Source organism: Oryctolagus cuniculus, chromosome 2, assembly GCF_051225735.1.
Source record: "Oryctolagus cuniculus isolate XC-2025 breed Fujian yellow rabbit chromosome 2, ASM5122573v1, whole genome shotgun sequence".
In the NCBI taxonomy this organism is placed as follows: domain Eukaryota; kingdom Metazoa; phylum Chordata; class Mammalia; order Lagomorpha; family Leporidae; genus Oryctolagus; species Oryctolagus cuniculus.
The window spans coordinates 182,025,076-182,037,293 of record NC_142868.1 but is presented as its reverse complement, the minus strand read 5'-3'; the positions used below and the strand labels follow the sequence as shown (position 1 = coordinate 182,037,293).

Below are 12,218 nucleotides of genomic sequence, written 5' to 3'. Positions count from 1 at the left end.
AATCAGCAGATGGAAGATCTCTTTCTCTTTCTCTCTCTCTCTTCTCTCTGTAATTCTTTCAAATAAATAAATAAATCTTTTAAAAAGCATTCTGTCCAGGGGCAGGTATCTAGTATAGCAGTTGGAACACCCACATTCCGTATCAGAGTACCTGGGTTCAAGTCCCAGCGCCTCTCTCAATTCCAGCTTCCTTCCTTGGGAGCCAGCAGGTGATGGCTCAACTATGTGGTTCCCTGTCACCCATGTGAGAGACCTGAACTGAGTTTCCAGTTCCAGGCTCCTGGCCCGTTCCCAGCTGTCTGCAGGCATTTGAGAGTGAAACAACCAATGAGATGTATCTCCCTCCCTTCTTCCCCCCCCCCCCATGTATCTCCCTCCTTCCTTCTCCTCTCTCACTGTGTGCGTGTGTGTGTGTATGTGTGTACATGCCTATCTTTCAAATAAAATTAGTGTTTTAAAAAATGATGTCTATACAAAACCCTACAGCTTTATTCAAATTGCCAAAAACTACATGTAACCAAGGTATCTTTCAACAGCTGAACAAACAAGCACCATGGAAGTTCAGTACAATCTTATTCAGCACTAAAAAGAAATGAGCTAGTTAACCACAAAGACATGGAGGAAACTAAGTGGACATTGCTAAGCAAAAGAGGCCGGTCTGAGAAGGCAGCTACTACGTGATTCCAACTCTAAGACATTCTGGAAAAGACAGAACTATGGAGACAGCAAAAGGATCAGTGGTCATCAGGGGCTTAGAATGAGGGAGGGGAGAATAAATGGGGTAGCAAGCAGGATTCTCAGGGCAGTGAAATTATACTGCAGGTAACGTAATACAATCACATGCAGTATCATGTAGTATTGCTGACCCATATTATGAAATTGTCAAAATCCACAGGACTATGGAGCCAAAGCTGTGTGCAGCAAGTAAAGCCACTGCCTGTGAGTGAACCAGCTGAGGAAGGTCTTTGTCTTTCCTTCTCCCTCTGTAAACCTGACTTTTCAAATAAGTTTAAATCTTAAAAAAAAAAAAAAAAAAAAAAAAAGATGTATTTGTTTATTTGAAAGTCAATTACACAGAGAGGAGAGACAGAGAGACAGAGACAGAGAGAGAGAGAGAGGTCTTCCATCTGCTGGTTCACTCCCCAGTTGGTCATAACAGCTGGAGCTGCACCGATCCAAAGGCAGGAGCCAGGAGCTTCTTCCAGGTTACCCACACAGGTGTAGAGGCCCAAGGACTTGGGCCATCTTCTGCTTTCCATGCCATAGCAGAGAGCTGGATCAGAAGTGGAGCAACCGGGACCCAAAACAGCGCCCATATGTGATGCCGGCACTTCAAGCGGCAGCTTTACCGGCTATGCCACAGCACCAGCCCCTAAATACATAAATTCTAAAAAAAAAAAAAAAAAAATCCATGATACTGTACAACACACAGAGTGAACCCTAATGGAAGTTATGAGGTTTCCTTAGTAATAATGTATCACATCCAGTGGTTCATCAATTGTAACAAATGTATCACACTGATGCAAGATGTTAATATGAGAAACCACATAGGAAAGAGGAGATGCACAGAAACTTTGTTCTGCCCAGCCATTCTAATCAAAGTTGTACTGACACATTCTTATTCACTTATGCACATTGCTTTTTTTTTAATTTAATTTTATTTTTTGACAGGCAGAGTGGACAGTGAGAGAGAGAGAGAGAGAGAGAGAGAGAGAGAAAGGTCTTCCTTTTGCCATTGGTTCACCCTCCAATGGCCCTCGCGGCTGGCGCGCTGCAACTGGCGCACCGCGCTGATCCGATGGCAGGAGCCAGGTACTTATCCTGGTCTCCCATGGGGTGCAGGGCCCAAGCACCTGGGCCATCCTCCACTGCACTCTCTGGCCACAGCAGAGAACTGGCCTGGAAGAGAGGCAACCGGGACAGAATCCGGCGCCCCGACCGGGACTAGAACCCGGTGTGCCGGCGCCGCTAGGCGGAGGATTAGCCTAATGAGCCGCGGCGCCGGCCGCATATTGCTTTTAAAAATAGTTCATTGACAATTCTGAGTATATAAACAAAAGTAATGAAGGCAGAGACTCAGGGGCTGGAGTTGTGGTAAGGAGGTAAAGCTACTGCCTCTGCTCCACGCTAATGGCCTGGAAAAAGCAGCACTAGATGGCCCAAATGCTTGGGCCCCTACACACATGGGAAAACTGAAGAAGCCTGGCTCCTGGCTTTGGTCTGGCTCTGCCCTGGCCATTTTAGCCATATGGGAGTGAACCAGCAGATGGAGGACACATCTCTCTCTTTCTCTCTCCCTCTTTCTCTGTAGCTCCTTCCAAATAAATAAAATGAATCTTTTAAAAAGAAAGAGACTTAAACAGCTATATACCAAGTTTCAAAGCAGCATTATTCACAATAGCCAGAGGGTGCAAACAAACCAAATGCCCATCAATGGGTGAATGATTAAGCAAAATGTGGTGCACACATGCAACGGAATACTACTCAGCCCTGAAAAATGAAATGGTGACATATGCTACAATAGGTACAAAGTAAGTGAAATAAACCAAACACAAAGCGACAAATATCATATGATTCCACTTATATTGAGGTACACAGAATAGATTCCTAGAGACAGAAAGTAGAACGGTGGCTAGCAGAGGCCATGGAAAGAGGGGAACGGGGAACTCTTGTTTAATGGGTACAGAGTTTCAATAAGATAAACAAGTTCTGGAGACTGATGATGCTGCTGACTGCACAACAGCTGAATGTAGCTGATGCCGCAGAACTGCACACATAAACCAGGTAAGGGTGCGGTGGCACTGTGGTGCAGTGGGTTAAGTGCTGCACCACTTCATTGTGCTGGCAGCCCATAATGAAGCACCAGCTGGGTTCCAGTCGCCCTGCTTTCAATCCCGCTCCCTGCTAATATGCCTGGGAAGGCAGCAGAAGACAGCCCAAGTGCCTGAGACCCTGACACCAACATGGGGGACCAGGCTGGAGTTCCTAGCTCCTGGCTCCAGGGTGGGCCAGACCAGCCATTTGGGGAGTGAACCAGAGGATGGAAGACCTCCCTCTGTCTGTCCCTCCTCTGTCATCCTGCCTTTGAAACGAGTAAATCACTTGGAAAAAAAAGAAAGTTGAAATGGTGAGGTTTCGCAGGCGCCGCGGCTCACTAGGCTAATCCTCCACCTAGCGGCGCCGGCACACCGGGTTCTAGTCCCGGTTGGGGCGCCAGATTCTGTCCCGGTTGCCCCTCTTCCAGGCCAGCTCTCTGCTGTGGCCCGGGAGTGCAGTGGAGGATGGCCCAGGTGCTTGGGCCCTGCACCCCATGGGAGACCAGGATAAGCACCTGGCTCCTGTCATCGGATCAGCGCGGTGCGCCGGCCGTAGCGCGCCGGCTGCGGCGGCAATTGGAGGGTGAACCAACGGCAAAGGAAGACCTTTCTCTCTGTCTCTCTCTCTGTCCATTCTGCCTGTCAAAAAAAAAAAAAAAAAAGAAAAAGAAATGGTGAGGTTTATGTAGATTTTTTTGTCATAAAAAATGGAGGGGCTAGCACTATGGTGTGGCAGGTAAAGCTGCCGCCTGCAGTGCTGGCATCCCATATGGGCTCTGGTTTGAGTCCCAGCTGCTCCACTTCTGATCCAGCTCTCTGCTGTGGCCTGGGAAAGCAGTACAAGATGGCCCAAGTCCTTGGGCCCCTGCACCTGTGTGGGAGACTCAGAAGAAGCTCCTAGCTCCTACCTTCAGATCGGCACAGTTCCGGCCGTTGCTGCCACCAGAGGAGTGAACCAGCAGATGGAAGACCTCTCTCTCTGCCTCTGCCTCTCTATAATTCTGCCTCTCAAACAAAGAAATAAATCTTTGAATTAAAAAAAAAAAAAAAAAGGAAAAGGTACAGAAAAGCTGGTTAGCCAAACTGGAAAGCAAATTATGTTTCAACATTATACCCCACATAGAAATAGATTCCATTTGAAAAGCGAAACTTTTTAAAACTCTTAGAAGAAAATACAGGAATACACAATTCATACTCTGAGGCAGAGAAAGGTTTCTTAAACTAGACCCACACACTCAAAAGACAAGCCATTTAAAGGAAATCCTCCATGAATATCACATTAAAACTTAAAACGCCTGGAAAGGGAAAGCCAAGCAGGATGCATCGGCCAAAGGTTCCAATCCAAAGCAGCCTAAGTGTTCCTGGTGAAAGAAGGGCACAGACTGACTTCACACTACACAGAGCAGCGAGAAATCAACGGGCCACAGTCCGGAGCAGCAGCCTGGTAAACCTCCATCCACTGCCATCTGAAATGTGGACCCCTGCGACCCAGCATTTCTCTTTCATTCACAGCCACAACGGTCACTGACGCAAAAACAATTAATAAATTGCACTTCTGTGCAAGACCCGAAGGCAAGCGGGAAGACACGAGGCCATGGAGACACTCAGAAGACCCCTAACACTCTACCATGGGAAAGTCTCAAAAACATGCTGTCAGTGGAAAACAAGTCGCAAAACGACGGGAGCACCAGGATGTCATTAGGGCAGGGGAGAGAGCGCATGTTCTCTGTAGTGCCCGTGTGTGCGTGAAAACGCAGAGAAAGATCTGGAAGAACCACACCAGACAGTGGGCTCTGTGGAGAAAGGACTCGCCGGGGGCCTCCTATTCCGTCTGTGCAGGTGTGCGTCCCAGCCACAGCACCCCACGCGCGGCACACACTGCGGGGGCTGCCTGCACGGGAACCGCAGCCCGGAGCCTGGCAGCACGCAGCTGGCACAAGCAGACGCCGAGGCTCCGCGCTTGTGTAATCAGAAGTAAGGGAAAAGGGGGAGGGAGGGGCTGCAGAGCCGCAGGAGGCAACTCTCCGGGGAGCTGGAAATTTCCATACCTTGCCCGGGACAGCGGTTACAAAGTGCCTATGGTTTTCCAAATATCCAAGTGTACACGAAGAATGCGCCTTTTATCATATATATGCAACCTGTACATCGGCAAAGGTAATTTTAAAATAAATGCATCCATAAGATAAGATACAGTCAGGAAAGTCTGGAAGAAGGTGCCCAGAATTGCAGAAATGAGGCGCCCCAAAACAAGAACTCGCCGACACCTGCCGGCTGCCCCTTAAGTTCAAAGGCCCTCCAGGAAAAAGAGGGAGCCCTCTGCAAGGTTGACCACCCTATTTTTTATATAAGGAAACAAGCAAAGACGCAAATTAAAAGGCAAGTTGAAATTCTATTGGTTCGAAGTCTCATTTCCCACCGTGAGTAGAAATCCTGTGCGCGGCACAGCAGACACCAAGAGCCGAGCCCCCGCCGGCACGACCCCCTCCCGGGCAACTCCGCTCTGCAACCCGGGAGCCCAAAGACCAGGCTGGAGGTGACGGGTCCAAACCGCGGCCGAGGGCGGGACCGCAGGGACCCCCACCCCCCAGCCGAGGTCCCAGGACCAGGGCGAGTCCCCAGCACGCGCCAGCCCGCGCCGCCGCCGGGGACGCGCCCGGGCCCACACCGAGCGCTCGGGGGACGCCCCCTGCCCCCGGCCCCCGGCCCGACCCAGCGCCCGGGGCTGCCTCGGCGGACAGAGTCGGGGGCGGCCGCGGGTCTGCGCTCGCATCGGGAAGCTGGGGAACTTCCTTTCTCTTCCCAAGTCTGCCGGACCCGCTCCTGCCCTCGACGCGGGACCCTCGGGATGCCCCCGCAGCCCCGCCGCGCGCCGCCCGGCCCTTCCCGCCGCACTCCGCAAGCCGCCGCGCGCGCGGCTCCGACCAGCCCGGACCCGGGGCGCGGGGCGCGGGGCGCGGGGCGCCCGCCGCTTTGTGTCGCGCCCGCAGCCCCCGCGCAGGCCCGGGCCGGCAGGTTCTCGCCGAGGCGCCTCAGGGAGCAGGGCGTGCGGGAAGCGGCGAGGAAGCCTCCCTCCGCCCGGGCCTGCCCGCCTCACCTGCCTCGCCCGGCACCCGCCTCAGCGCCCCTCCCCGGCCGGGCCGCCGCAGCCGCCGCGGGCTCCCCACCTGGCTCGAAGCTGGGGGCGTCGGCGAGGGCCCGCGCGGCCGCAACCTCCTCCGCGTCTCCTGCCCGGCCCCCCTCGCCTGAGACTGCGGCAGCGGCGGCGGCGGCGGCTGCTGTTCAGGCCCCGGAGCCGCCCCCGCGGCGGACGTCCTCCGCGCCGGCCCGCGCCGCCTCCTGCCCGGCACGCGCAGCGAGCCCGCCCCCGGCGCGAGGGCGAGGGCGAGGGCGAGGGCGCGAGGCGCAGGGGCGGGCGCGCGCCGCCGGGGAGCGCGCGGGCGGAGGCGGGGCTTCCGCCGCGCGGGCGGGCGGGGGCGGGGCGAGTTCCCGCCCCCGCCCCGCCCCGTCCGGAACCGAGCGGCGAGCGCGCGCGGGCACTGGAGCGGGGCTGGCTGGGGGCCGCGGCTCGGAGCTGGCTGCTGCGCACGGGCATCCTAGGCGTGGCAGCTCTGTGGAGTAGGGGGCGGGAGAGGGCGTGTGGTGTGAGGGTCTCCGCTGCCGCCCTGAGCTCGCCTGGCGCCCGCCCCTCCCTCTGCAGCCGCGAAGGGACCGGCCACCCGCAACTAAGGGACGCGAGCGCAAACGCCGGGTTCATAAAGAACTGTGGGAGTTTATTCTTTTTTTTAAGATGCATTTATTTGAAAGTTGCAGAGAGCAAGAGAGAGTCTTCCACCCGCTGGTTCACTCCCCAGATGGTCGCAAGGGGCTGGGGCTGGGCCAGGCAGGAGCCAGGAGCTTCTTCCAGGTCTCCCACACTTGTGCAGGGGCCCAAGGACTTGGGCCATCCTCCACTGCTTTCCCAGGCCACAGCAGAGAGCTGGATGGGAGGTGGAGCAGCGGGGACTCAGGCTGAGGCAGTACCCGCGGTGCCATCACACCAGCCCGTTTGTTCGTTTTTACTCAGCACTCACAGTGTGGTAGGCGTTGAAAGGGTGAAACATTGGCTCCCTCCTTTGGAGAAAAAAAATGTGTAAATCACGAAAAATAAATATGTAAATGCAGCTTGGTGTGTTTGCTCATTCACTGAAACCAAGGTAATTCAGTAAGTGAGCTAGCCTGAAGGTCCTTCTGGGCTGGCCGGTGGGTGGGAGTGCCTGCTCCAAGTCTTAGCTCCCTCTCCTACACCTCCCCCCTGACGTGCACCCTGGGCAGCAGTACCAGGGCCCGAGTCCGTGGGTCTGTGCCACTCAAGTGGGAATCAGGAGAGGGCGTTCCTGGATTGGGGCTGGCCTGGCTGTTACAGGATTTGGGGAGTGAACCAGGAAACAGAAGGTGCCCTCCATCGCTGCCTTTCAAATTAAAAAGAAATTTAAAATAAATCAAAATGTTTTTTAAAAGCAGATGGTTTAAGAGAAAAAGCAGTGAAACCTTCTGTCCTACTAGATTCTGCTGTGTTACTACTCCCTCTCCATTTTTTCCCCACAAATATCTTAAAAGTCATCTGTACTCATCTCGACTTCCTCAGCAGGTTCTCGCTCCCCTGACCCACACCCCACCGTGTCGCTGCACTGCTCCCGGTCACAAATGGCTTCTTTGACCCCAAATGCCACATGCCTTTCTTTCAAAAGTATTAGAGAAAGAGAGCCCATCTGCTGATTCATTCCCCCAGATGCTCTCAACAGCAAGAGCAGGGCCAGGCCAAAGCCAGGAGGCAGAAATGCAATCCAAGTCTCCAGTACAGGAGGCAAGGACCCAAGTGCTTGAGCCCTCACCTGCTGCCTCCCAGGGTGCACATCAGCGGGAAGCTGGTCTCCTGAGTAGAGCAGGGGCCCGCACTGTAGCTTCCGTGGGTTAAGCTGCTGCCTGCAGCGCCAGCATCCCATATGGGCACAGGTTCAGTCCTGGCTGAACCACTTCTGATCCAGCTCCCCGCTAATGTGCATGGGAAGGCAGCAGAGCTGCACCCGCGTCAGAGACCTGGAAGAAGCTCCTGGCTCCTGGCTTCAGATTGGTGAAGCTACGGCCGTTGCGGCCAACTGGGGAGTGAACCAGCAGATGGAAGACCTCTCTCTCTCTCTCTCTCTCTCTCTCTCTCTCTCACTGCCTCTTCTCTCTCTGTGTAACTCTGACTTTCAAATAAATAAATAAATCTTTAAAAAAATAAAAGTACAGGCAGGGCTCACAGCCAAGCACTCCAATGTAGGATGCAGCCTTCTCCATGCCCACAGCTACCAGAACACCCAGTAGCACCTTCCTGGTTTTGAAACTCCCTTGACTTTGTGACATGACTTCTCTCTCCACCCTGTACCCACTCCTCAGCCTCCAGGGCTTTGTCCTCGCTCATCTCCCCCACGTGTTCTCCCTGGACCATTTCACCCACCCCACGCACATCAGCAGCTCCCCCACTGCGCCGGGTTCTGTGTACACTGAAGCCTCCCAGACTTCACTACCCGCTCGCCGTAGAGACAGCTCAAGCTCCAGAAGCCTAACACTGGTTAGCACCCCTCTGGGCACAGAGACGGGAGTTCCTTCCCCTGCCTCCCACACAGCCAACAGCCACTGGGTGCCCCTGATTCTACCCTGTAACTTTGCAGTCTGCCCCTCTGGGCCCTTCTCACCCACAGGGATGCAACGTTCTCTGTCTCCTCCTGTAGCCACGTTCCTTATATTCAGGAAAATGCAAGTTCATACTACACCTGCTAGAATGGCAAAACCTCAGCCTGACAATTTCTAAAGTTATGCAGTGATGCTGGGAATATAATGAGGTGCAACCATTTTGGCAATGCCTCCTCATGTTGGAATTTGCATACCTTATATCCAACAATTCCACCCCAGACATGCCCTCCACACACCAAAAGCTTAGTACTTAAAGTACTAAAAACAAGCCAAGTGTCCAAAGGAGGAGAAATGAATAAATTACGTAGAGCTCCACGATAGAAACACAGCAGTGAATATGGACGATCTGCTTTACATGTCTGCTTTACATGACATAGACAAATTAATCCAATTTTTTATTCATGAAATAGAACTCTTATAAATCAAAGTATGATACACCCAAGGTAAATAGCAATGACTGCCATTATTCGTGTTCTGTTTCTTGTGTGTGTGTATAATGTCACATATATTCTTTTGTATGTATCAAATATCATCTTTTAAAAAGACAAAGAGATAGAAGGTATATGTGTGTGTTTCATGGCCCCCGAGTAGAAGACTGGATGGAAAGAAGCCAAATAGGAGAGAGGGAATCTCTTCCTGGATTAAGAATTACCTTAATTTTCTTTGTATGTGTTTGTATCTTCAAAACTGTCTTAACACATGCTTTTTTGGGAAAATGTTTGTAAAATCATTTTTACAATGTGCTAGAAGCTGCTCTATTTGCATTCGGCAGCCTGAACACCCAGGTCTTAATTAGCGTGGTTATAAATGACCCCGGCAGGAGCTGTGCAGTGCAGTCTCCAAGGTCACAGAAGACTGCAGTCTTGGCCAGGTGGTGAACTTGAGTGCTGGGAACAGAGCTGCACAGGGGCAGACACCGGCCAGCTGGTGTCAGCGCAGCCAGGAGGAAGTAGGAACAGCTCAAGGGAAGTAACTTCATGAACCTGCAAAATCATTCCTTGAAGTGACAAAGCCACTGTCCAGCCTGTCCTGGCTTCCAGCCTTCTCCCCCTACGCCCCACCCCTGATACTATGCAGATTTTTTTTTTCCTGAAGGAAAACACTGTAAGTCCATCCTTGTATCAAATTACAGTGAATTAACCCCACAGTGTGTGTCCCACAGCTTGCAGGTGTCAGAACAGGCCTGGCAGGGGGCCAATAGAGACTGATTACAATGACAAGCAGAAGGAGAGTCCTTTACATGATGGCAAGCAAAAGCCAAACAGTCCATGGGAGCAGGATGACAGCCTAGACCCCTTAGCCTCAGAGGACACGTTCCAAGACCCCAGCAGACGCCTGAGCCCATGGGTGGTACCAAACCCCAGCTAAAGGTTTGTTCTTACACTTACATGCTTATGATAAAGTGTAATTTATAATTTGGGCACAGCAATAGATTAACAACAGTGATCACCAAAGTAGCACAGTTATAAATACAGTGTAATAATAAAATTGTCAGCATCACTACTCTTGCAAATTGGGCCACGGTTAAGTAAAGTAAGGGTGACTGGAACACAAGCATGGTGTGACAGGTGATCTGATAACAGAGCTGGCTATGAAGTGACTGACAGGAGACAGGACACAGCCGGAGGCACTGGGCACAGGGATGGGGGGAGGAGCAGGACTGCAAGGCTTCATCACACTGCCCAGGATGGCATGAAATTTAACACATGAATTATTTCTGGAATTTTCCACTCAATATTTCTGGGCCACAGCTGACCATGGAAAGTGAAACCTGGATTTAGGGGAGACTATAGTATGTCAAAGGTGTACCTAGCCATGAAAGGTAGTTAGAGAGAGGGAGAGTTAGAGAGAGAGGTCTTCCATCTGCTGGTTCACTCCCCAGATAGCTGCAATGGCCAGAGCTGGGCCAGGCTGAAGCCAGGAGCCAAGAGCTTCTCCCCAGGTGCAGGGGCCCAAGCCACTGCTTTCCTAGGCGCATTAGCAGGGAGCTGGATCAGAAGCGGAGCAGCTACGACACCAACAAGTGCCCAAGTGGGGTACTGGCACTGCAGGAAGCAGCTTAGTCCACTAGACCACAATGCTGGCCCTGCGCCAATTCTTATAGTACCCACGGTCGCTTTTGGTGAGTTCAAGAGACAGACTGGGAATAAACCAGAAGCCGCTATTTTGCAGGGTAGATGGCAATTTGGAAATCCCTGCAGGCTAAGTCACTGACTCTCAATCTTGTCCAGACGTGAGATGAGGAGGGCACAGAACACAGACGGGGAGCTGCGGGATTGGGTGGGGACGGGAGGGTGGCCAGGCAGAGAGGCCGCGCCCGGCAGTGGGCTCGCCACCTACCCTCCATGATCCCATGCAGATTCTGAGCCTGCGACAGGAGGAACTTTGCGAGCCTGACTTCATGAGCAGCAGCTGTATTTCCCAGCCAAACTGTCCTTGGTGTCAAGTTGAAAGGTGGCGCGGGCTGGACAGATGACTGGACTTCTCCCAAGGTGTTTCTGAGCTCTGTCCCAGGACTGGCCACCTCACGCTGCACCTTGCCAAGCTCTGAGGCCAGAGCCTGCAGAGCACCCAGAAGGTCCCCAGTAATCACCCCAAAAAGGCGACCCAGAGGCCACGGCGTCCCAGGAGAGGTATCTGACAGATTTTTGTTGTTTACCAAAGACTGTTCATGTGGTGCTGTCAGATACCGGATAAAGTCAAAAATTCTACGTTGACAAAACTTTCTAAACTGGCCCAAGGTGAGTGGATTCTGGCTGTTCTCCGTCCGAATGCTTAACAAGCACCTAATGCACTTGAAAAAATTACCTGCCTCTGGGCCCCCCTTGAACGGATGGAATATTTTAAAGTGACTCTAAGCAGCACAAAGTGCAGGCAGCGTGGAGAGCCGTGAGCGCCTCATCGGCTAGGCCAGTTAGTGGTTCTGGCGGTGGGGAGAGTGCCAAGGGCTGGGGTGGGAGCCACGGAGGCAACACTGCCGGGAACCGGGGCTCACACCTCACGACTGCTCCGCTGTCCTTGCAGGCGTGAGGGGCCGGGGCAGGGGTGGCAGGAGGCCCAGCGGCTGGAAGGTCCTCGTTGTCACCAGATCGCAGTGGCCGGCCTTAGCAAATCAGCTTCCAAGGTCTCCTGAGGGAGGAAGGTGCAGGCGGCCCTCTGGACGTCCCCCTGCCTTGTCCAGGCCCCTGGGAGGCCGCAGGCCCTCGCAGGAGGCGCTTTCCAGCGCGGACGCGGAGCTGTCCCGTTCCATTCGTGTTTTGACTTCTTTGCTTCTCCATAATCACTAACTGTAGGCGGCTGTTTGGTGCAGCTCGGGACATGCACACCCACATCCGAGTGCCTGGGTTCAAGTCCTGGCTCCACTTCCAACTTCAGCTTCCTGCTACCGTGCACCCCAGGCAGCAGGTGACGGCTCTTAAGCAGTGGGGTTCCTGCCACCATACATGGGAGACTTGGATGGAGCTCCAGGCTCCTGGCTTCAGCCTGGCCCAGCCTGAGCTGTGCAGATGTTTGGAGAATGAACCAGAGGATGGGAGATCTCCGTCATCTTTCTGGCTTTCATCAATAAATAATAAAAATAAGCAAACATTATTGTTTAATTCACTAATTCCTTCCCGTCAGGATTGGTCTCCCAGCTCCCCTGCATGCAACACCACTGCCCTTTCTCTTGCCCCCAGACCTAATTCT

The 12,218-nt window shown here is 53.2% G+C and overlaps 1 protein-coding gene across 16 annotated transcripts in view; it reads right to left on the bottom strand.

The window, feature by feature from the left end:
• The window catches only part of DTNB (dystrobrevin beta), a 248,570-nt gene extending 242,325 nt beyond the window's left edge, over positions 1-6,245 (bottom strand). For 4 of the 16 annotated variants that reach the window (XM_051843163.3, XM_051843164.3, XM_051843166.3 and 1 more), the window contains exon 1: positions 5,981-6,244. The gene's annotated coding sequence lies outside the window, so the exon portion shown is untranslated. Of the gene's footprint in view, positions 1-5,910 lie in introns of all 16 variants that reach the window. The other 12 variants (XM_051843162.3, XM_089326720.1, XM_089326717.1 and 9 more) reach the window with 8 other exon arrangements.
• Between the last annotated feature and the right edge of the window lie 5,973 nt (positions 6,246-12,218).